This window comes from Bubalus kerabau, chromosome 1 (genome assembly GCF_029407905.1).
Source record: "Bubalus kerabau isolate K-KA32 ecotype Philippines breed swamp buffalo chromosome 1, PCC_UOA_SB_1v2, whole genome shotgun sequence".
NCBI classification, from domain to species: domain Eukaryota; kingdom Metazoa; phylum Chordata; class Mammalia; order Artiodactyla; family Bovidae; genus Bubalus; species Bubalus kerabau.
Genome location: NC_073624.1, coordinates 115,923,249 through 115,948,659, shown reverse-complemented (window position 1 = coordinate 115,948,659; position 25,411 = coordinate 115,923,249). Strand labels below are relative to the sequence as shown.

Sequence of the window (25,411 nt, the reverse complement as noted above, 5' to 3'; positions counted from 1 at the left end):
ACATCTGAAGTAGGACTTAAAGCAAAAAGAAGATTTTGTCTGAAGGAGAAAAACATAGAAGAGTGCAATGCTGTCCAATAGAAAGCAATGCAACCACATAGAAAATTCAAATGTTCTGGTAGCCACATTAAGAAAGTAAAAAGAAACAGATAAGGTTAATTTTAATTATATGTCTTACTTAATCCAAGGTATTCGCTAAATTATTACTTTCCACTATAGTATCAACATGTTATAACTTTTAATAAAACATTATTAATGAGAGATTTGCCATTACCTTTTGGTACAAAATACTTGAAATTCAGTATGCATTTTACATGTATGCTGCTGCTGCTGCTAATTCACTTCAGTCGTGTCCGACTCTGTGCGACCCCATAGACGGCAGCCCACCAGGCTCCCCCGTCCCTGGGATTCTCTAGGCAAGAACACTGGAGTGGGCTGCCATTTCCTTCTCCAGTGCATGAAAGTGAAAACTGAAAGTGAAGTTGCTCAGCCGTGTCTGACTCTTAGCGACCCCATGGACTGCAGCCTACTAGGCTCCTCTGTCCATGGGATTTCCCAGGCAAGAGTACTGGAGTAGGGTGCCATTGCCTTCTCCTTTTACATGTATCAGATCAGATCAGTCGCTCAGTCATGTCCGACTCTTTGAGACCCCATGAATCGCAGCACGCCAGGCCTCCCTGTCCATCACCAACTCCTGGAGTTCACTCAGACTCACGTCCATCGAGTCAGTGATGCCATCCAGCCATCTCATCCTCTGTCGTCCCCTTTTCCTCCTGCCCCCAATCCCTCCCAGCATCAGAGCCTTTTCCAATGAGTCAACTCTTCGCATGAGGTGGCCAAAGTACTGGAGTTTCAGCTTTAACATCATTCCTTCCAAAGAAATCCCAGGGCTGATCTCCTTCAGAATGGACTGGTTGGATCTCCTTGCAGTCCAAGGGACTCTCAAGAGTCTTCTCCAACACCACAGTTCAAAAGCATCAATTCTTCGGTGCTTAGCCTTCTTCACAGTCCAACTCTCGCATCCATACATGACCACAGGAAAAACCATAGCCTTGACTAGACGAACCTTTGTTGGCAAAGTAATGTCTCTGCTTTTGAATATGCAATCTAGGTTGGTCATAACTTTGCTTCCAAGGAGTAAGCATCTTTTAATTTCATGGCTGCAGTCACCATCTGCAGTGATTTTGGAGCCCCCCAAAATAAAGTCTGACACTGTTTCCACTGTTTCCCCATCTATTTCCCATGAAGTGGTGGGACTGGATGCCATGATCTTCATTTTCTGAATGTTGAGCTTTAAGCCAACTTTTTCACTCTCCACTTTCACTTTCATCAAGAGGCTTTTGAGTTCCTCTTCACTTTCTGCCATAAGGGTGGTGTCATCTGCATATCTGAGGTTATTGATATTTCTCCTGGAAAACTTGATTCCAGCTTGTGTTTCTTCCAGTCCAGCGTTTCTCATGATGTTCTCTGCATATAAGTTAAATAAACAGGGTGACAATATACAGCCTTGATGAACTCCTTTTCCTATTTGGAACCAGTCTGTTGTTCCGTGTACAGTTCTAACTGTTGCTTCCTGACCTGCATACAAATTTCTCAAGAGGCAGATCAGGTGGTCTGGTATTCCCATCTCTTTCAGAATTTTCCACAGTTTATTGTGATCCACACAGTCAAAGGCTTTGGCATAGTCAATAAAGCATGTGTAGTATGTCTTAATTTTGACTAAGCATTTTTCCTGTGCTTTCTGGCCACATGTGGCTAGTGGGTACCACACTGGATAGTGCAAGACTAAAATATTTTCAAAGACAGGAAGCAGATGTCTGAGAAACAAATAAGCCAATGTGGTTAGAGCGTGGTGTGTGTGTGTGTATATATACATACACACATGAGTGTGTGTTTTGGGAGGGAGTGGTGAATTGAAGAAAAAGGAACCAGAAAGATAAATTGGAGCAAGAATATGAAATATGTTTGACTTGATGACATTGGAACCATTGACAGTTTTCTGCCAAAGAATGGCATTTTCACATCTGTATTGTAAAACTCTAATTCTGGAGGCCGTGTGAGAAACAGATTTAAGAAGGGATGGAGACTGCAGGCCAATTAAGGGACATAAATGATGTTCATTCAAGAGACGATAGAACTTGGTTCTGCAGTTTTCAGATGGTTGAGGAAAGGATTGGAAAGATGTTTTCCAGTTAGTGTGAACAAGACTTGGTAATCATGGATGTGGGAAATGAGAGTGAGTGAAAATGATGTTAGGTTTAAGCGTGTGCAATAGTGTGAATACTATTAAGTGAGAAAGAATTAAAAGCAAAAGCAAATTTGTGCAAGAGCAGTAATTAGTTTGACCCATTTTGTGCATATTGAATTGAGATTTGCAGTAGGCATTTGAATACCCTGAGCAGTATACTGTTCTGTGGGAAACTCTGCATCATAAGACTATCAGTTCAGTTCAGTTCAGTTGCTCAGTTGTGTCCGACTCTTTGCGACCCCATGAATCGCAGCACACCAGGCCTCCCTGTCCATCACCAACTCCCGGAGTTCACTGAGACTCACGTCCATCGAGTCGGTGATGCCATCCAGCCATCTCATCCTCTGTCGTCCCCTTCTCCTCCTGCCCCTAATCCCTCCCAGCATCAGTCTTTTCCAATGAGTCAACTCTTCGCATGAGGTGGCAAAGTACTGGAGTTTCAGCTTTAGCATCATTCCTTCCAAAGAAATCCCAGGGCTGAAAGACTACCTGACTGACATCTAAATTTAGTACAGTTTTCATCATAAGTGCAAGTTTTTTTAACTGACCAGATTATTTTAATTATCTCATGTGGAAGAATGAACACGTTAAAATTTCCAAGAAAATATTAAAGAATAGAAGAATATTGAAGAATAAGTGTAGGAGAATATCTTGGCCAGCTAATAAGACAGGTATGTGTTAAAATATATTCAAACTGCCATAATCAAACTGGATAAAATAGGCACAAGAAAAGACAGTGTCTAAAAACATAAGGAACACTCAAAAGAGACCAAACCCAGAATTTAGAAGTGTCTATTTATACAGGTGTATGCCAGGAAAGGGGATCAACAGGGAGGTTGAGGTACTTTGGTGACAAAGCAAGAAAGGGTGGGGAAGAAATAAGCTAACCTCTCTCTCCTTCTGAGCTGTGACCTTCTACCAGTGCCCCATCCAGGTCAAAGCTGACTTAAAATCAGGAAGTAAGGGGGCTGGGTGATGTGGATCCTAGGGGTCAGCTTCCTAGGTTGCAGTGTTGGGCAGAGAAGAATCTGGGGGAGTAAAAAAGGCTCTCTAGCACACATGGAAAATTAATATATGATATCTGGGATTTCAGTTCATTGGAGGTAGGGGAAGATTGTAACCATTGGAAGAGAATGATTGGACTGCATAATTAAACAAATACATTTAGTTAAATTAAAGATCTAAATGTTAAAAATAGCATTTTATAAATCTGGTTGGGGGAGGCCTTCCTAAGCAGGAGGAGAAACAATTTTTTATAAAAGGGATTATTTGCTTATATATACCAAGTTTATGTATGTATATGTGAATTTCATATTTATGTAAATAATAAGTTCTAAATGCAAAAGTTATTATAGGCAGGTCAAATGTCACCTCTTCTTTGATTATTTTCACTGCTGCATAGTGTATATTTGTTCAGTTGCTCAGTCGTGTCCGACTCTTTGCAACCCCATGGACTGCAGCACACCAGGTTTCCCTGTCCTTCAGATTTCCTGGATCTTGCTCAAACTCATGTCCATTGAATTGGTGATTCCATCCGACCATCTTGTCCTCTTTCATCCCCTTCTCCTCCTACCCTCAGTCTTTCCCAACATCAGGGTCTTTTCTGATGAGTCAGCTGTTTTCATCAGGTGGCCAAAGTCTTGGAGTTTCAGCTCCAGCATCAGTCCTTCCAATGAATATTCAGGATTGATTTTCTTTAGGATTGACTGGTTTGATCTCTTTGCAGCCCAAGGGGTCTCAAGAGTTTTCTCCAGTCCCACAGTTCAAAAGCAAGAATTCTTCAGCACTCAGCCTTCTTTATAGTCCAACCCTCACATCTATACATGAATGTTGGAAAAACCATAGCTTTGACTATACAGACCTTTGTTGGCAAAGTAATGTCTCTGCTTTTGAATATGCTGTCTAGGTTAGTCATTACTTTTCTTCCAAGGAGCAAGTGTCTTTTAATTTCATGGCTGCAGTCACCATCTGCAGTGATTTTGGAGCCCAAGAAAATAAAGTCTATCACTGTTTTCCATTTTTTTCCCCGTATATTTGTCATGAAGTGATGGGACTGGATGCCATGATCTTAGTTTTTAGACTGTTGTTTTAAGCCAGTTGTACATACCTTTGATTAATATTAATTGCACATAATTATAACTATTTATGTAGCAAGCTCTCCAACATGAGATTTTCCTTTTCATTCTTGGGAGTCAGACTGTCTGATGATCCTATGGGATGGGCAGATTTTCCAGATATGTGTTTATGTAAGGGACAGAAGACCATTCTGGGAGAAAACTCAAGGAAGGAAAGTCAAGAATAACAAATTGTGCTACATAATATTCTTGGTTCTTACAAAGCAGGTCATCTTGACCTGATGTCTGTATGCTGATTCTTCCTCTTCCTCCTTACCTCCAGACCTGTGTTCTGTATTGAATTCTGGGGCTGGAATTCTACTCTGCCAGTAGAAAGCACTAGAGGGAGAAAGGGATGTGAAAGGAGAGAAGAGGGGCTGCTCCAGTTTGCCCTCTGTTCTCTGGTCTAACTACTAACATGTCACCCAAGCACAGCATCTGAGTACCAGTGTCTCTCAGAGGTGCCAGAAGCAGTAGGCTGACACCCCTCCTCAAAGGTCAAAGGGTCTCTGAGGGTCTCTCAGCTCTGAGGGTCTCCTCCAAGCTCCTAGGCGATAAGAATCCCACACTTCCTGTTTCCCCAGTGCAGGGCTGATGGCAGCTTTCTGCAGGTACTGCTCTGTTCCCTTGGCGTCCTTTTTCACTTTTTGGTTCTCCAGTACCTGTTTAACCAATTCCCTATTATAAATTCTGTTAAGATCACTAATACGGCTGCTGTTTTCCTACTGGAGTCTGACTGATCCACACTCCCCCTCAGTTCTCCATGAACCTACCATGAATCTGAGAGGATGGAAGTGAAAAATGGAAAGATAGTTTTCTGCAAGAACGGTAGTGTTTGGTATCCCTCCTAGAGAGACTGGCACAAGAATGAACCTGTTCTCTGCTTTTGACCACAGCATTTTCCCCAGAGTCTCCTGCAGGAGAATTCTCTGTGAGACTCTGTGGAATCACTATGAATTTTTAGAGTTTGATATAGCAGTAACCAGTGGAAAAGTTTAGAGCTGGAGGAGACAAAAATCTGGCTGATATCTAGGCAGGTAGAGGCTAAAGTAGGTTCGGTCTGTGAAACAAGAGAGGTGGGGCTTTGGTAAACTGGAGAACCATCACCTTGTCAATAAGGGACAACTACTGTTCAGTTCCAGCCTATCACTGCCACTTAGGAGCGCAGGGTCTGGATCGCCAACATTTTCAGGAAGGCTCAAAGTCGATACTTTTAGGTAAAATTAGTTAACGTGTGTGCTAAGTCGCTTCAGTTGTGTCCGTCTCCTTGTGGAGGGCCTATGGATTGTAGCCCGCCAGGCTCCTCTGTCCATGGGGATTCTCCAGGCAAGAATGGAATGGGTTGCCATGCTCTCCTCCAAGGGATCTTCCCAGTCCAGGATTCAAACCCGTGTCTCTTATGTCTCCTGCACTCACAGGTGGGTTCTTTACCACTAGAGCCACCTGGGAAGCCCAAATCAGTTAGCAACTAATTTAGATTTTAAAAAGGTAACTGTGCAGGTCAAACATTACACATGTCAAGCAGTATCTTTATATCCTTATAGACTATTGGTCACTATTTCTAAAATCTTTAGGAGCTGATAATATTTATTCATGAGACTTGTGGGGGCCTTAGGGATATGTAATGATTTGGGGAGATGTCTTTTGCAAGGCACTTGGTTCTTAAAATTGGATGTGGGTAAGAACCAGTGACACACAATTTATATTTAATCACGAAACTTCTTTCTTATATGGTGAGCTCCCTGCAGGGGCAAGGATTATGTCTAAGTCATCCTTGTATTTCTAGCCCTTGGCATTATTCCTGGAATATAGTAGGTGTTCAATAAATTTTGATGAATGGATGAGTGAGCTAGTTACAAAAAAACTAATATAATGGAAAAACACCAGTTGGAAATTAGGCTAAAATTCTACTCCTGGGGTTGCCATTAGCTGTGTGACTTTGAGAAACCACTTAACTCATCCAAAATTAATTCTCATCCATAGAGTGGAGATACTAATACCTAACCTTCCAAGGTTTTCTTTTCTTTTTCTTTTTTTTTATAATTTGTTAAAAAGCTTTCTTCCAAGATATTTTATTGTGTACTTTCAATTTAATAAGATAATAAATGTGAAAGTGCTTTGTGGCAGTGTTAACTAAGAAAGCGGATTGGGGAGGGGTCCATGTGTTTTGTCCTCCTTCAGTAGCTGTAAATCTATAGTACAACTGGGACTAAAACCTTGAGACAAAAAGTCCTGGTTCAATGATAGCTTGCCTGTCAGTGCTGACAGTAAATAATATATTGTAAGAAAATTCTCTTACTAAATTAAACTGCATTTTCCCCAGAATGACTCTGTCCTGGTGAACATTTACACACCATTCAATTAGGAAAACCTTCCATGTTACCCCATTTGCACAGCTCAAATCTTTTAAAGTGTTTTTAAAAGGATATATTTTTTATTAAATTTCCTTTTCTGGAATATCTAACCTTATGATTTGAGAAAATAGCCCTCTTATGAAATGCGCTTTTTGGACTCCTTCCCAGAAGCCACTTACTTTTCCTATCCTCATATTATTTGAAGTAATGGAACCAGTGCTTTCATGGAACGCCAGGACTTAATGTGCTCGAGGTGTTTATGTGATGGAATGGGCTCTGGATGCTACCAGAGAGAAAGCCGCTTCCTCCTCATTCCTTCACTGCTAACTTTCTGTTGCCTCTACCCAAGGCCCCCACAGCGTCTCCAGTCACTATTAGAGCCCCGAGGGCCCTCTGCCTTTTATTTCTCCCTTGTGCCTGCACAAGGCTGTCACTCTTCAGCCAAATGTGAGTTCCATCCAGTGACAAGGGAGCAAAGGTTAATTTACTACAGAGTGTACAGATTCCAGGAAAACAAGCTTCATAGAGTTAGACTGATGATAAATACATATGTTTGCCATCCAATTAATTCACTTTGACCTAACTAGGTATAACCATTAGGCTTTTAAAGAAAACTTCTGTTGTACTTCTAATCTATAGATTTTGGACTTGTCAGGTCTCCACAATTGTGGGAGTTAACTCCATAAAATAAATATATCTGTATCTATAAATTAGATATGTACAGATTATAGTTATAGAGATATACATATACAGATGTTGATATATAGATATATATAGAACCAACTGTCAGAGAAGGCAATGGCACCCCACTCCAGTACTCTTGCCTGGAGAATCCCATGGACCACGGAGCCTGGTGGGCTGCAGTCCATGGGGTCGCTAAAAGTCGGACACGACTGAGCGACTTCACTTTCACTTTTTACTTTCATGCATTGGAGAAGGAAATGGCAACCCACTCCAGTGTTCTTGCCTGGAGAATCCCAGGGATGGGGGAGCCTGGAAGCCTGCAGACAATGTGGTTGCTAAGAGTCGGATATGACTGAGTGACTTCACTTTCACTTTTCACTTTCATGCATTGGAGAAGGAAATGGCAACCCGCTCCAGTGTTCTTGCCTGGAGAATCCCAGGGACGGGGGAGCCTGGTGGGCTGCCATCTATGGGGTCGCACAGAGTCGGGCACGACTGAAGTGACTTAGCAGAACCAACTATATATATAGAATTATATATATAAGCCAACTATATATATATATAATTATCAAGACACATCCTGTTTGTTCTATATATCTGTATGTATGTATCTCCATCTCTACACACACACGTATATCACATTGGCTGTATTTTTCTGGAGAATCCTAATATAAAATCATAAAAGAAAAATATATAATTAAATTTCATCAAGATGAAAACTTTTACTCTTTGAAAGATACCATGAAGAAAATGAAAGTCATGACACAGAATGGCTTATGTCACACACACAAATATATATACACTCACACATAAAATGACAACTGACTCCAGTATTCTTGCCTGGAAAATCCTATGGACAAAAAAGCATGGTGGGTTACATTCCATAGGCTCACAAATAGTTGGACAAGACTAAGAACACATGCATGAGTATAAATTAAGGGGACCCATATTCAGAATATATGAAGAATCTTAAAACTCAATAATAAATGACCAAGATCTGAACAAGCACTTCACAAAGGATGCGTGTGAATGACCAATAAGCACATCAAAAGATAGTCAACATTAACAAGAAAAAGAGGAGAAAACAGATAATGTTATTAGCATCAAAGATAAAGCCAGACACTAGTTAAAGCGGTGGGGACAGATTTTACCAGGCAATGCTATTGCAGTAGGAAGGAGTCCAGTCCAGTCCTCTGACTTGTGCAGAGGTGTTGGGCATTTTAAAGGGAGTATGAGGGAGCAGGGAGGGGGAGCAGTATGGGCTTGAGCAGGTCACAGAGGGAGGAATTTATGAAGAGCAAAAAGAGGGGTTAGTTGACAGGACCAGGCCATCTGACTTGGATAGTCAGCCCTTACCCAGAGGAGAGATGACTTGTCGTATCTTTACCGCAGGAGCTGGTTGTGGTGATGAGTCAGGACCCAGTGAAGCCGGGCCCAGTCCTCCCGCGGGGACTGGGAGCAAGATATGAGTTGTCCCCTTACATGTTTGTCTGTCAAAGAAATGGCTTTTGGGTCCTAGAGAAGACAGTTTAAGGTGGTAGATTTATATCCTAAAGCAGAGAGGAAGGATTTGTTGTTGCAAAGTTTCTAAAGAAACTTCTCTAAGAGATGATTCAGAGGCCTGTCTGCCCATCTCCATGTTAAGGGGGGCCGTGGTCATCCTAGGGATGGGACGTTGGAAACTAGGCTAGCGTTCACTCAGGGGTCTTAGTGTGGGGTGGGCAAGGTTGTTTGTGCGAGGAGTCTGCTGTCGTTTTAGGGCAAAGATGAGTGCTCAGAGAAGCTGACTTGAGTGTGTTCAAGGAGACAGTCTTTACTGTTAGTCGTTAGGAAAATGTGAACTAGCGCTGTAGATGAGATAGCATCGCATGTCTAGAATTGCTTTAAAAAAAATATGACAATAGCAAGTGTTAAGGATGTGGGGCAAGGGTTGCCATGGGGAATAAGAAGTGGTACAAATTCTTTGGAAAACAGTTGGATAGTTTCTTGTAAAGTTAAGCATATAGTTACCATATTACTGGGAAATTTTGATTCTGTATATTTACCCAAGAAAAATGCCCATCAAAAAATAAACGGTAAACAAACTGCATATATCCATGCAGTGGACTCCTACTCGACATTAAAACGGAGAAAACTACCAACACCACAGAAAGATGAATCTCGAAATCATATTACCTGAAAGAGCCAGTTGAAAAAAATTATGTACTATGACTTTATTTATATAAAACTTTACAACATGCATTGGGCTTCCCTGGTGTCTCACATGGTAAAGAATCCACCTGCAATCAGGAGACCCAGGTTCAATCCCTGTATTAGGAAGATCCTCTGGAGAAGGGAATGGCAACCTACTCCAGTATTCTTGCCTGGAGAATTCTAAGAACAGAGGAGCCTGGCAAGCTATGGTCCAAGTAGTTACAAACAGTCGGACACAACTGAGCGATTAACTCTTCCTTACACAAAGTGCAAACCAACCTATGATAACAGAAAGGAGTGCATGGGGAAAGGAGTGGAGGGAGCGATAAATTTCAGAGAAGCAAGAAGAAGCTTTTGGAGGTGATAGAAATATTTAGTATCTTGATTGGGATGATAGTTTCCTTTGAAAACTCATAAAATCATATATTTTAAATATATGCAGTTTATTGCATGTAAAGTATTAGAAAATAAAAGACTAAATAGCCATTGATGGAAATATATATTTAGCACCTTTATTAAACTGAGGGACAAGAAAGAATTTTTCCTATAATTGTGGTATATAGATCACAAATTGCAAACATTTTCTATAAAGAGGGAGGTAGCATATATTTTAGGCAGACCACATGCCACTTCTGTAGCAATTTTTTTCTTTCTTTGCCTCTTTTCTTTCTTTCTTCATCCCTTCCTTCTTTCCTTTCAACACTTTAAAAATGTGAAAACCATTCATAGCTTTCAGACCACACAAAACAAGCTGTAGACAAGATTTATTTCAGCCCAAGAGGGCCAATACAATCATTTATTCATAATTCATTTAATTTTAATATTGAATTTTAAAAATGGACTCACCTTTAAGGTCTCTTTGGGTAAGTGACAATACTTTTGGAAGGCTGACGAGGCAGACGGGCCTCGCCTTACTGCTGGGCGGAATCTCACTTCTGGGGAGCTGAAGTGAATTTCCACACAGTAAGCCAGGGCCACCAGACTTTAACTGTCACATTCCACTTTAAGGAAGATATAATAAATTGGGAAGGAAGAATAAATAGCAACCCACTCCAATATTCTTGCTTGGAAATTTCCATGGACAGAGGAGCCGGTGGGCTACTGTTCAGTTCAGTTCAGTCGCTCAGTTGTGTCCGACTCTCTGCGACCCCATGAATTGTAACACGCCAGGCCTCCTGTCCATCACCAGCTACTGTTCAAGGGGTCTCAGAGAGTCGGACACGACTGAGTAACTAAACACAATGTTAATATAGGACCTTTCTGGTGAAGAAGGATGGTCATTTTTCATCATGTTTGAATTTCTCCTAAGGAGTCTGTAAATTTTGTTGGGCAGGAAATAATCAACATTTTAGAGATTTTATAGCTGACCAAACCAAATTTACTTATTTTATCTTCACAGTGAACTCTAGCCTTGGTATGCATGCTTAAAATCTGATTGTCACCCCAGAACCTTCTTATTCGGCTTTCCTGGTGGCTCAGACAGTCAAGTATCTACCTGCCTGCAATGTGGGAGACCTGGGATCGATCCTTTAAATAATCTGAACTTTCTTCACAGTGAAATGCATTTTTAATCATTAAATGAGTTTGTAGACAAGCAACATTTATAGATATTTTATATTAAATCCTGAACTACAGGTATTTGAACTACAGGAAGTAGGTCTGTAGCACTCTTTTCACTGTCTCTGTCACCAGAAAGATTTTCAGTATGAAATTCTGTAGCACATGTATAGCATATGCAGTGTACTTTATTGACAAACATGGTATAATACTTTATGCTCACCTTTTCCCTCATGATTTATTTATTTATTTTCATTTGGTGTATAATTGCTTTACAATGTGTTAGTTTCTTATGCTCACCTTATTTTTAATAAAAGAAGAAAACAATCATGCAAAATATCTTTAATTTTCCTTATAAAAGTTCAGATACCATCTTTAATATATTTTAAACCAATTCTTTAGTAAACAGTGGAATCAGAATTCATTTTCTTTAATCTGAAAATTAAAGAAAACAAAAATGCATAAAAGGCAATTTTTCATCCTAGAAAATTTGCATTCATAGATAATGAAGAGAATGTTTAGAAAGTTACACAAGAAGTTACATATCCTCAATAGAATAAATTACTCGATATATTTATATGAAAACCCAGTGTAGCTTTGTGTTGTTCTATGGCAGAAACCAACACAACATTGCAAAGCAATTTTCCTACAATTAAAAAGGTAAATGAGAAAAAGAAAACCAGTGTTCTTATCTATCATCTCCCTTCGATTAAAATATGAAAATCAAAATCACGTGTTGGAAGAGTGAGTTACATTGTTTGCTGTTTTCTTGATGTAATTTCTTGGGCATGTACATAAGCTAGGGATAATTTATCTAGTTTATGCAGGATAGTATTTTCCCAAGTAAGTTCACGCAGTTTCAGCAGGAACTCATTTTGGGCTAACTGCAGTGGTTAATAAATCATGAGAGAGAATTCAGTTTGTGATAGGGGTAATTAATAATCAAGACTTTCAGACTCATTTTGTAAAGTCTTTTAAATTACTCACATTTCTAAAGCAATAGGAATCAAATTAGCAGTAATCAAATTACTCACATTTCTAAAGCATATATATATTTGCAGGAAATAAAAATTGTATTGAGGAGAAATATCTTGGAAGCTAATGGCACCTTTTAAAATGGTTTTGCACTTTTCTCTGACTTGCAGGGTAATTTGCTGCAGAAATTGGATTAAGCTATTGGAAATTGTGTGTGTGTGTGTGTGTGTAGTGATTTAATTCAGAAGAGAACAAAATAGGAAAAATGGCAAATACTGAAAAAATTTGAAAGAAGTTTCTGAGTTTAAATCTTATTAGGAAAGAACAAAAGGAAAAATGCATTGCAAGATATTTATTGGGGCATGCTTTGAAGAATCTTGTGGTTTTATAATCCTTTCTTTCAAAATATACATTTTAGAGCCTCCTAGGAAAGCTGATTCTTCAAAATGCATTAATAGATCCATCCCACCTTATGGAAAATTGGTGTAGAGCAGGTAAAGGGTACCTTTCTTGATAAGGGTTGATTCATCTCTCTCAGAACTTGGTTGGTCCATGAAAATTTATAAGGAAGACATTCTGGTGAGAATTCTGATATCTCTTGTGTGTAAAGCTAAAGTCAAAAAGGATGCCTAGTAAAATCAGATGGGTTTCTCTGATAGCTCAGATGGTAAGGAATCTGCCTGCCGTGCAGGAGAACCAGGTTTGATCCATGGGCTGGGAAGATGCCCTGGAGAAGGAAATGGCTACCCACTCCAGTATCCTTGCCTGGGAAATCTGTGGACAGAGGAGCCTGGTGGGCTACAGTCCTTGGATCACAGAGAGTTGGACACGGCTGAACGACTAAGCACAAAAATCAATGATAAATGTAGAAACCACATTGTATAAAAGTACACATGCATAAATAGGAAATCCTAGCATTTCAGATCTGTTATCACGCTCTGTGCTCTGGAAGGTCTGAGACTCTGGCGGCTTTGCCCAGTGCCGGTGGCAGCTTGTCAGATTCCCAGGCAGCATAGCACGGCATGTGGCGTGCTGCTGAATTTGCCTCTTGACGTAAAGACACCAAGGGCAGTCACTGGCATCCAGGAAAACTCTGTTCTTACAGGCAGTGTCTTCCCGTGGCTTGGGGCCTCCGGGAAACAGGCAGCCAGTATCACTGGTACTGTTTCAAGATACCCAGATGTCAAGTTATCTTAGAGTACACACGCACACACACATTCACATTACGTGCAAATTAAAGAGAGAAACCTTTCCCATCACCTCATCATGATGGAAATTTTATACATTATAAGCAAATACTAGATAATGAAGGAAGACTTGATTATTCACCATAGTTTTTAATTAGGCCAGAGAGGAAATAGTTGTTGATTCAAATTTTAATGCAAGCATTATGTCTGTAAGTTTAACAAAACAAAAACAACACAGAACCTTGAACCAGATATCCTCATGCTCAGATGACAACTGAACAACATGAGAGCTAATTTCAGCACGTGCTGAACCATAAGTAGGCATAAAAATGTTGACATCACGATTCCCTCATGCAGAACAAAATCTTACAGACAATGGACCCTAAGAGCCATCTGTGGGAAGCTTGGAACCTTGACATTCAAGGTCTTCAGACTGCCTAGAAGGGAGAGTGCCACCAACATATTTGTCCTTTTGACTCAAATATCTTGTTCCTTTATTTGCAATTTTAAACATACTGTGGTATTTCACATCCATCCACACAAATGTCGAGGCTTCTAAACTTTTTAAAAATCATACTCCAAACGAAAGAATAATGATAGGAAGTAAATTGTAAGACGGCTTTGAGAAAGACAAGGAATGAATCACCCTGCCCCTGGTACATATTTTCCAGTACATGACTGGTAATTTTTTTAATAACACAAGAAATAATAGAGGTGTTGGCAATTTTGACAGATGACTTCAGAGTCTGCCATGGAGTCAACTGGATAAAGGTGTGTATGTGGGGAGTTTCCATGTAGTTTTCTTAAGATCAGAGGTATTTCCTTGTCTCTCTCCATTCATCCAATTCAAAGTATGACTCAACTTTGCTTAAGGTGTAACACATTTAATACATATAATCACACAGAGCTAAACCAAGTGCTGTTACACTGAGTATAAAATTTGTTGTTGTTCTTTAGTCGCTAAGTCATGTCCAACTCTATTGCGACCATATGGACTGTAGCCCACCAGACTCTTCTGTCCATGGGATTTCCCAGGCAAGAATCCTGGAGTGGGTTTCCAATTTCTTTCTCCAGAATATCTTTCCTACCCAGGGTTTGAACCCATGTGTCCTGCATTGCTGGTAGATTCTTTACCACTGAGCCACCTAGGAAGCTGAGTATAAAATTTAAGAACACTAAAAAACCTCTTATTGCTTCCTATTGTATTTTAGAATGAGTTTAAAAAGAAAACCTCAGCAACTCAGGAGCATGGCCGACAAGGTCCCACACGATCTGCCATGTTCCCCTCTGCACCTTCTGCACCTCCTTCCCTGTGCTACAGAGACACTGACTTCCTGTCAACAGAACACACGAAGCTTGTTCTCACCTCAGGGCTCTTGTTCTTTCTGTTGCTCCTTTCCCGTAATCTTTATGTGATTGGCTGGCTTTCATCATCTAGTTCTCAGCTCAGAAACTGCTTCCCAGAGAGGCTTTCTTGCCCCCATAGCTGAAGCAGCTACCCCCACTGTCAGCTCCATCCAATCAACCCAGTTTTATCTCCTATGTAGCACTTTCCATGATCTGAAATGATTTACCCTTTAGACACTTATTAATGTCTAGCTCCAGCCTGCCTACCTGAACTTCTTCAGTATAAGCCTCATGAAGGCAAGGACTTTTCTATTTCATCACATTGACCCCAGGACCTAAATAAATGGCCTGGTGCAGAGTGGAAATAGGATAGTTGAGTGAGTTGAGACTAAATGAGTTAGGACAGCTTCTAAAGCATTAAATGGTTTCAGAGTTACTTTTATCACTCATTCATCAGACTACACAGTCTTTCTCTAGGCCCTAACCCTAAGTAAATTGTCAGCCTGCATTAGTCAGAATGAGAGTTTAACTTACCCTTGTAAGAGTAACAGATCTCTAACAGTTACAGGAGAGAACCTCTATAAGCTTGGTGGCTCACAGCATGAGTTTCTTTCTTGCTCTCACCACACTGCAGTGTGTATTTCTGGCTGATTGACATTCATGTACTCAGCTGGGGACCTGGGCTGCTTCCATCTTGGGGCTCTACCTACCTCTAGAAATCCTGTCTTCATTCAGTTCATAGGTGGGGATTCAGATTGGAGAGAAGATGGACATTCATCTCAACAATTTCATTCACAAAGTGCTACCTGTCACCTTGCTCTTGTTCCATTGGCCACGTTCCACCATATAGATCACATGTAACTGCCAGAGACACCAGGGAAAGGAGTGGAGCTGTAAGCCAGGAGAAAAGGAAATAGAATTTGATGAAGGCTGTTAAAACTAACTCAACAAGGAGTCTATTGGACCGAGGTGGCTCTCATGGCCCTCAAAGGCAACAGAAATCTAAGCCTGTAAATGCCCCAAGGTTATGAAATCAAACACAAAGGACAACCACTCCCAAACAGCCAACTCAGCTTTAGCTACAGTCAATCAAATCATTTCCTGTCTTTGCTTCCACATTGTCTCTGTTGAAGGTTTCCCCTTGATCCTGTCTGTGGAGCTGTCCTAACCACTTGCGGTTTGGCATTGAGATTCTAGTCAATTTTTGTTTAATAGACTCTAAAAAAATTTAATATGCCTTAGTTTATCCTTTAAAACACACACAGCATAATCCTTAAGGAAAGATTATCCTCTTGCCTGCATCTTTAGTTATGGTCCAAACTCTTCTTAAAGAACCAGAGCCTGCCTTTTGGGTTCACCTCTGGTTGTAGGTACTGATTCAATCAGTTGGTGTTCCTCTCAGATGAACCCCCTATGTTTCTGAAATCTTGTTTGCTTTTATTTTTTGTTACCAGGTGATGTTCTTGATGTACTTATTAAACTTTTATTTTACTGCCTGTGAGCGTCTGATACTGGTTTTCTTAGTCTTGGCCCACTTCCCCTTTGTCATAGATTCCTCTAATAGCTTGTGCCTTCCATCTGTATTTTTCATACCCCTGACTCCTCACATCATGTCTGCATTAGCTTTGTACAGCTCTATCACCCCTCTAAAGCCCAACATTCAGAAAACGAAGATCATGGTATCTGGTCCCATCACTTCATGGCAAACAGATGGGGAAACAGTGGAAACAGTGTCAGACTTTGTTTTTTTGGGCTCCAAAATCACTGCAGATGGTGACTGCAGCCATGAAATTAAAAGACGCTTACTCCTTGGAAGGAAGGTTATGACCAACCTAGATAGCATATTCAAAAGCAAAGACATTACTTTGCCAACAAAGGTCCGTCTAGTCAAGGCTACGGTTTTTCCTATGGTCATGTATGGATGTGAGAGTTGGACTGTGAAGAAGGCTGAGTGCCGAAGAATTGATGCTTTTGAACTGTGGGGTTGGAGAAGACTCTTGAGAGTCCCTTGGACTGCAAGGAGATCCAGCCAGTCCATTCTGAAGGAGATCAGCCCTGGGATTTCTTTGGAAGGAATGATGTTAAAGCTGAAACTCCAGGACTTTGGCCACCTGATGCGAAGAGTTGACTCATTGGAAAAGACTCTGATGCTGGGAGAGATTGGGGGCAGGAGGAGAAGGGGACGACAGGGGATGAGATGGCTGGATGGCATCACTGACTCGATGGATGTGAGTCTGAGTGAACTCCTGTAGTTGGTGATGGACAGGGAGGCCTGGTGTGCTGCGATTCATGGGGTCTCAAAGAGTCGGACATGACTAAGCAACTGAACTGCACTGATCACCTCTCTCATCCTCTGCGTTGGATCATTTGCATTCAGTTCACTCCTCTTTGCAGTCTTTCCACTGGGAAAACTTTCCATACACTTCATGTTAACTGCATCACCTTTCCCCCTAAGAAGTCTAGACAGTACTTTAAAATTCCCTTTTATGTTGTAGCATTATCTTTATGACAACTGATTGTCACATTCTGGGTAGTTTTCCATAGCCATTTATCAAAGCTTGCTTTTATAATAGCTTTGTTGTGGTAAAGGGGCTTGAGTAATTCAATGAAGCTATGAGCCATACTATTCAGGGCCATCCAAGATGGATGGATCATGGTGAAGAGTTCTGACAAAATGTGATCTTCTGGAGGAGGAAATGGCAACCCACTCCAGTATGCTTGCTGTGAGAACCCCATGAACAGCATGAAAAAGCAAAAAGATATGACACCAGAAGATAAGCCCTGCCGATCAGAAAGTGTCCAAAATGCCATTGGGGAAGAGTGAAGGTCAATTACTAATAGCGCCAGAAATAATTAAGAGGCTGGGACAAAGCAGAAGCCATGTTCATTTGTAGATGTGTCTGGTGGTGAAAGTAAAGTTTAATGCTGTAAAGAACAATATTTCATAGGAAACTGGAATGCCAGGCCTGTAAATCAAGGCAAGTTAGATGTGGTCAAGCAGGAGATGGCAAGAGTGAACATCTACATCTTAGCAATCAGTGAACTAAAATGGATGGGAATGGATGAATTTGATTCAGACGACCATTACATCTACTACTATGGGCAAGAATTCCTTAGAGGAAATGGAGCAGCTCTCATAGTCAACAAAAGAGTCCAAAATGCAGTATTTGGGTGCAATCTCAAAAAAACAGAAATATCTCAGTTCATTTCCAAGGCAAACCATTCACTCCAGTAAACCAAGTCTATGCCCCAACCAATGATGCAAACAAGGCTGAGGTTGACTGGTTCTGTGAACAACTACAAGACCTTCTAGAACTAACACCCAAAAAATATGTCATTTTCATCATAGGGGACTGGAATGCAAAAGTAGGAAGTCAAGAGATATCTGTAGTGACAGGCAAGTTTGGCCCTGGACTGCAAAATGAAGCAGGGCAAAGGCTAAGAGAGTTTTGTCAAGAGAACATGCTGATCATAGCAAACACCCTTTTCCCATAACTCAAGAGATTGCGCTACACATGGACATCACCAGAAGGTCAATACTGAAATTGGACTGATTATGTTCTTTGAGCCAAAGATGGAGAAGCTCTATAGAGTCAGCAAAAACAAGACCTGGAGCTGATTGTGGCTCAGATCATGAACTCCATATTGTAAAATTCAGACTTAAATAGAAGAAAGTAGGGAAAACCACTAGACCATTCAGGTATGACCTAAATCACGTGTGCTATGATTCATGGGGTCGCAAAAAGTCAGACATGACTGAGCAACTGAACTGAACTGAACTGATGATTATACAGTGGAGGTGGCAAATAGATTCAAGGGATTAAGACTGGTAGACACAGTGACTGAAGAATTATGGACAGAGATTCATAACATTGTACAGGAAGCAGAGACCAAAACCATCCTGAAAGAAAAGGAATGCAAGAAGGCCAAGTGGTTGTCTGAGAAGACTTTACAAATGGCCAAGAAAAAAGAGAAGAAAAAGGCAAGGGAGAGAAGGATAGATAATACCCAGCCAAATACAGAATTCCAGAGTATAGCAAGGAGAGATAAGAATGCCTTCGTAAATGAACAATACAAAGAAATAGAGGAAAACAATAAAATGAGAAAGACTAGAGATCTCTCCAAGAAAATTAGAGATACCAAGGGAACATTTCATGCAAAGATGGGCTCAATAAAGGAGAGAAATGGTATGGACCTAACAGAAGTGGAAGATATTAAGAAGTGGTAAGAATGCACAGAAGAACTGTACAAGAAAGGCCTTAAAGACCTGGATAACCACAATGGTGTGGTCATTCACCTAGAGCTGGACATCCTGGAGTGTAAAGTCAAATGGGCCTTAGGAATCATAACTATGAACAAAGCTAGGGCAGGTGATGGAATTCTAGCAGAGTTATTTAAAGTCCTAAAAGATGATGCTGTTCAAGTGTTGCCCTCCATATGTCAGCAAATTTGGAAAACTCAACAGTGGCCACAGGACTGGAAAAGGCCAGTTTTCATTCCAATCCCAAAGAAAGGCAATGCCAAAGATGTTCAAACTGCCATATAATTGTGTTCAATTCACATTCAAGCAAAGTTGTGCTCAAAATCCTTCATGCTAGGCTTCAGCAGTATGTGAACTGAGAACTTCCAGATATACAAGTTGGGTTTTGAAGAGGCAGAGGAACCAGAAATCAAATTGCTAACATTTTTTGGATCATGGAGAAAACAAGGGAGTTCCAGAAAACCATCTACTTCTTCTTCATTGACTACACTAAAGTCTTTGAGTGTGTGGATCATAACAAACTGTGGAAAATTCTTAAGGAGATGGGAGTACCAGACTACTTTACCTGTCTCCTGAGAAACCTGTATGCAGATCAAGAATCAATATTTAGAACCGGACATGGAACAACAGATTGGTTCCAAATTGGGAAAGGAGTACGTCAAGGCTGTATATTGTCACCCTGCTTATTTAACTTATATGTAGAGCACATCATGTGAAATGCTGGGCTGGATGAATCACAAGCTGGAATCAAGATTGTCCAAAAAAATATCAACAGCTTCAGATATGCAGATGGTACCATTCTAATGGCAGAAAGTGAAAAGGAACTAAAGAGCCTCTTAATGAAGGTGAAAGACAGGAGTGAAAAAATTGGCTTAAAACTCAACATTCAGAAAATGAAGATCATGGCATCCAGTCCCATCACTTCATGGCAAATAGACAGGGAAAATGTGGAAAGAATAACAGACTTTATTTTCTTGGGCTCCAGAATCACTGCAGATGGTGACTGCAGCCATGGAATTAAAAGATGCTTGCTCCTTGGAAGAAAAGCTATGACAAACCCAGACAGCATATTAAAAAGCAGAGACATTACTTTGCTGACAGAGGTGCATATAGTCAAAGTTATGGTTTTCCCAGTAGTCATATACGGATGTGAGAGTTGGACCATAAAGAAGGCTGAGCACTGAAGAATTGATGCTTTCAAATTGTGGTGTTGGAGAAGACTCTTGAGAGTCCCTTGGACTGCAAGGAGATCAAACCAGTCAATCCTAAAGGAAATCAATCTTGAATATTCATGGGAAGGACTGATGCTGAAGCTGAAGCTCCAGTACTTTGGCCACCTAATGTGAAGATCCTGCTTATTGGAAAAGCCCCTGGTGCTGGGAAATATTGAAGAAGGGGAAGGAGACAGCAGAGGATGAGATGGTTGGATAGCATCACCAGCCCAATGGACATGCAAACTTGGGGAGATAGTGGAGAAAAGAGGAGTCTAGCAGGCTATAGTACACATGGTGGCAAAGAGTTGGACACAGCTTAGGAACTAAACAACAACAGCAAAAATTATGAAGGGGGAATACTGTGTGTGTTTGGAGTTAAATAGATCTGGATTTAAATTCATATTCTAATTTAAGTGAATCATCCCATGGAGATGGTGTTGATGTTATCATATGAATTTATTTTGAGGATTAATTAAAATGAGTGCTTAGTATATAGTAGTTTCTCAATAAATATTAGTGGGTAAATCTGCTGCCCTCATGTATTATTTCATAGATGGGAAATGGGATCAGTAATTTCATAGATCATGCAAATTTATGGGATCAGTAATTTCATAGATCATACAAATTTATTTTGAGGATTAATTAAAATAAGACTGCTTAGTATATAGTAGTTTCTCAGATAGGAAATGGGATCAGTAATTTCATAGATCATACAAATTTATTTTGAGGATTAATTAAAATAAGAGTGCTTAGTATATAGTAGTTTCTCAATAAATATTAGTGGGTAAATCTGCTGCCCTCATGTATAATTTCTTAGATGGGAAATGGGATCAGTAATATAAGGCCTGGCAAAATGGAACAAATGACTAATTTGACATTATGATGGCGTGTAGTCTCTGAATGAAAGTTTTGCTTTGCAAATGAGCAGTCAAGACTTAGGAGCTGGTTTGGTTCCTGAAGTCTGCAATCTGACATAGGCAGACTAGGTGCTGCAGGAAGACCCAGGCCCCCAGGCACAGGTCTGCACAGGCTGCACACCGCCCAACTCAGGGGGTGCCGTTCCCACAGCCAGTGATGTGAATGATACTTCTGGAAGCTGTTCGGTGAAACAGTCCTGGGCAACTTGGATTTGGTTGAAATAATTTTCATGATATCCTCCATAACAATTCAGTGAGATAGATTTATGGTATGCCTTAAATTACTCAAACTCTGCTTAATTATATTTGCTTATTTTAGAAATATAAAACATGATAACAGAATCAATCATAAATGTTATTTAACTAAATTTATTTTTCAAATGTAGAACAGGCTGTCAAGTTAATACAAACTCATTGATCAAGTGGAAGAGAGAATTAGAGCATTTTTGTTCTTGATAATTCTTATTTGATAGTCTTTGAAAACAAGACATAGAATGGCTGATTTGCATCAGTCTGGTTCTACAAATGAAAGGTATTTTTCTCCTCTTGTTTGTTTTTTCTAACTTACTTTCCAGTTGAGGCTCCCCTATAGCATAGACATGATTTCCCAGACCTGCTTAGACAAACACCATAAGCGAATATGTTTCAGATTTACAGATATTAGTAAACTGAAGTATCATGGAAAAAGTGAGAGAGTCAGTTCCTAGGCAGGTTGATAAGAAGTCTGGGGGTCCTCAAGGAGAGAGGGGTCTGGAATTCTCAAGGAGGAGGAAAGGACAAACTTTTTTTTTTTTTTCTCTGCATTCCTTAGTCTTAGTCACATAAAACTTTTTTTTTTGTCTTTAGGCCTCGAACTGATGATTATATAACAAGCAACTCAGTTTAAACTCTGTACTAAGGATTATATAACAACAATGTATCCTGCTTGAGGACAGTTTCTCCTTCCTGAAAACCTTCTGGCTAATCCTGTTATCTTAAAAATGTAAATTATGGGACTTGGTCTAGTAAGATCTTTACAACCTCCAGACATTCTTTTGATTCATTGTAATAACTAATTAAAAAGTATATAACTGCATTGCTAATACTAGTGAGGGGGCACTCTTTCTGCCCCCTTCTGATGTCTATGTCAGAAGCTTTGTCTATGTATTTTATACTTTAATAAACTCTGGCCCCGGATTGAATTCTCCTTCGGAGGCCAAGAATTCTGGCGTCTTTCATGGTTTAGCAGCAACCTTTCATCTTGGAGGCTCAGCCGGGAATCTTCAGGAGAAGATAAGGATGCTCGGAGCTCTAGTTCTTTGTTCTCCTTCGTTCAGTTCAGTCGGTCAGTCGTGTCTGACTCTTAGCAACCCCATGAATCACAGCATGCCAGGCCTCCCTGTCCATCACCAACTCCTGGAGTTCACTCAGACTCATGTCCATCGAGTCAGTGACACCATCCAGCCATCTCATCCTCTGTCGTCCCCTTCTCCTCCTGCCCCCAATCCCTCCCAGCATCAGAGTCTTTTCCAATGAGTCAACTCTTCGCATGAGGTGGCCAAAGTCCTGGAGTTCCAGCTTTAGCATCATTCCTTCCAAAGAAATCCCAGGGCTGATCTCCTTCAGAATGGACTGGTTGGATCTCCTTGCAGTCCAAGGGACTCTCAAGAGTCTTCTCCAACCCCACAGTTCAAAAGCATCAATTCTTTGCGCTCAGCTCTCTTCACAGTCCAACTCTCACATCCATACATGACCACAGGAAAAACCACAGCCTTGACTAGACGAACCTTGGTTGGCAAAGTAATGTCTCTGCTTTTGAATATGCAATCTAGGTTGGTCATAACTTTCCTTCCAAGGAGTAAGCGTCTTTTAATTTCATGGACACATTTTCTGCTGTACTTAACTAACTCTACGGTGTGCTTCTGTGAATGAATGACGTGCCCTGTGCTAAGCAATTGAGGGGCCCTGCTCTGCGGTTCCGTGGTGATGTCATATGGCTTATGGCAGAAACCTATTGGGCTTTATACTGACCTGCCAATGCCAAGAGGCACCCAATGTCTCCTTCAGGGACCGACCAGAAATGGGCAAAGTGTGAGGCCCGAACTCTCCTTTCTTGGTCAAACTTTCTGGTCTCTTTGACCATTTCATAACTTCTTGGGAATTAGAACTACTAACCTGTCAAATCATAGACTTTCAAGGGACTTGTGACCTATGTTGTTTCTGTGTACTGTTACTAGGTCCCACACTTGGATTGGTAGTCAGGTAGCCTAGCCTCGCTAGGAGTCGAAGGTTCAGAAGCTAGATGGAGCTCTAGTTCCTAGAGCATCTCTGAGGTTAAAGGTTACTCAGACTGGAAGTACAATGAGTTTCTTCCTTTGGTGACGCTAGCTCTTAGTGGACCAGAGGAGACTTTCCAGTGGCTTTTGTCCCAACTCCTTACATACTCTTTCTGTGGAATCTGTGGGAATGAAATGGAAGGACTGGCCCTAATAACTCAAGGACAAAAATAACTTTTTCCTCACTGGCCAGCCCTTCACCATCTCTTTTGCTATTGCTTATACTGGTGTGGTGACGCTTGGAAGGAACATCTCGGTTTTATGTTCGTACCAGTCTTACTGTGGTCAGGAATATACTCAGGGTCCTGCACAGGCACTCAGGTGACGAATGTTTCCCCTAGTGATCTTAGCTTGGGAGGCATTCTAGAAGGGTTACTTTGACTGCACCCTGGGTGGTATCAGAGGCAAACAAGGTTTTAATGGTGAGGAACTGGACATCAGTCTGGGATGCCATCAGGTCTGCCCCTGATGCATCCCATCCCATCTCGGTGGTAGAACCAGGAGGGACGAGTACAGAGCCTGCATCAGTGAGGGACAGACTAAGTCGGACCAGGGAAGGAAAGCTTCAGTGTAAAGTCTGTCTACACCTCCATCTAGAACAGAGAGGGACGCCTCTGGTAGAAAGATGGTGCTGGTCACTTTTTTTCTCTTACAGATGGGAGCTAACAATTCCAGCCTCACTCCTTTGAACTGTATCCTGAAAAACTGGAATAGATTTGATCCCCAGAGCTTAAAGAAGACATGCCTGATCTTCCTATGTGATACTGCATGGCCATGGTATCCATTGGAGGATGGCGAACAGTGGCTGGTTGCAGGGTCTCTTAATTATAATACTGTTTTACAATTAGACCGGTTCTGTAGAAAACAAGGGAAATGGGTAGAAGCAGCATATATATTGCCCTTTTTCTCTCTGCAAGATATGCCAGACTTATGCCCTAAAAAGGGTACAGACTTGGGTGTGAAATCTTCAGCTCTCCCCGTCCTTCTTTGCCCCTGTACCAGGGGCTCCAAACCGAGCAAACTGGAAGTCAGAGAACCCCCCACAAGAAGAGTTGCCTTGGTCTCAGTGAAAACGCAAACTGAGATTCAAACAGCCCAAGTAGAGGTCCAAACAACCCCATCTCAGTACGACCTCAGACTACTCTGGTTTCAATAGAAACTCAGACCATTGAAATAAGAGAAGCTCAGACAGCAAAAACTAAGGGTGAAATATAGGATGAGATGGAGGCCAGGAAACAAAGAGATAAAGAAAAGCAGGCTTCTCCAACCTATCCCTGGGATCATATGTGTAGAACAGCCAGAGAGGCTGACAGCCACACAAGCTGTTGCCTCTTCATGAGTCACCCACCAGGAGAAATAATCAGTCTATGAGAGTTAATAAGCCCTTTTCTTATCACGAATACAAAGAATCAAGGAGGATCTGGGAGACTATTTAGAGGACCCAGAAAAATATATTAGAGCTTTTAAAGGTGTTACTCTGCTTTATGACCTCACTTGGAAGGATGTGATGTATATCTTGGGACAAACGCTGACTCCTGACTCAAAAACTCGAGTTTTGGGGAAAGCTGTTGCTTATGGAGATGAATGGCTTGGTAATGAATCAGTAGGGAAGAGGGAGAACGAGATAGCTGCCCTCCCCACTGGGAATCAGACGGTCCCAACTATAGAACCAGACTGGGACTACAACACAGCTAAAGGAAGATGGGATCAGAGTCATTTTGTCAGATGTATTCTTGAAGGACTCAGGCAAGCAGGTGCTAAGACTTTAAACTATGCCAAATTGGCAAACATAGAACAGGAGAAGGAAGCTCCTGGTAAATTCCTAGATAGACTGAAAGAAGCCCTTCGCAGATTGGCTGAGATTGATCCCAAAAGTGAAGAGGGAAGAGTCACCTTAAAAGATAGATTTCTCACTCAGTCAGCTCCAGATATCTGCCGTAAGCCATTAAAACAGGTGTATGGACCAAGTCAGTCTTTAGATAATCTGTTACAACTGACTCAGACAGTCTATTATGGTAGGGAATATAAGGGAAAGAAATAAAGGC

General features: G+C 41.0%; 1 long non-coding RNA gene across 5 annotated transcripts in view; it reads left to right on the top strand.

The window, feature by feature from the left end:
- Positions 1-25,411, top strand: part of LOC129656551 (uncharacterized) — a 136,415-nt gene that overhangs the window by 18,679 nt on the left and 92,325 nt on the right. Inside the window, exon 2 of one of the 5 annotated variants that reach the window (XR_008716387.1) lies at positions 21,898-22,253. The exons of the other annotated variants lie outside the window; for them this stretch is intronic. This is a non-coding gene — a long non-coding RNA (uncharacterized LOC129656551). Of the gene's footprint in view, positions 1-21,897; positions 22,254-25,411 lie in introns of those variants that run through there. 5 annotated transcript variants of the gene reach the window in all.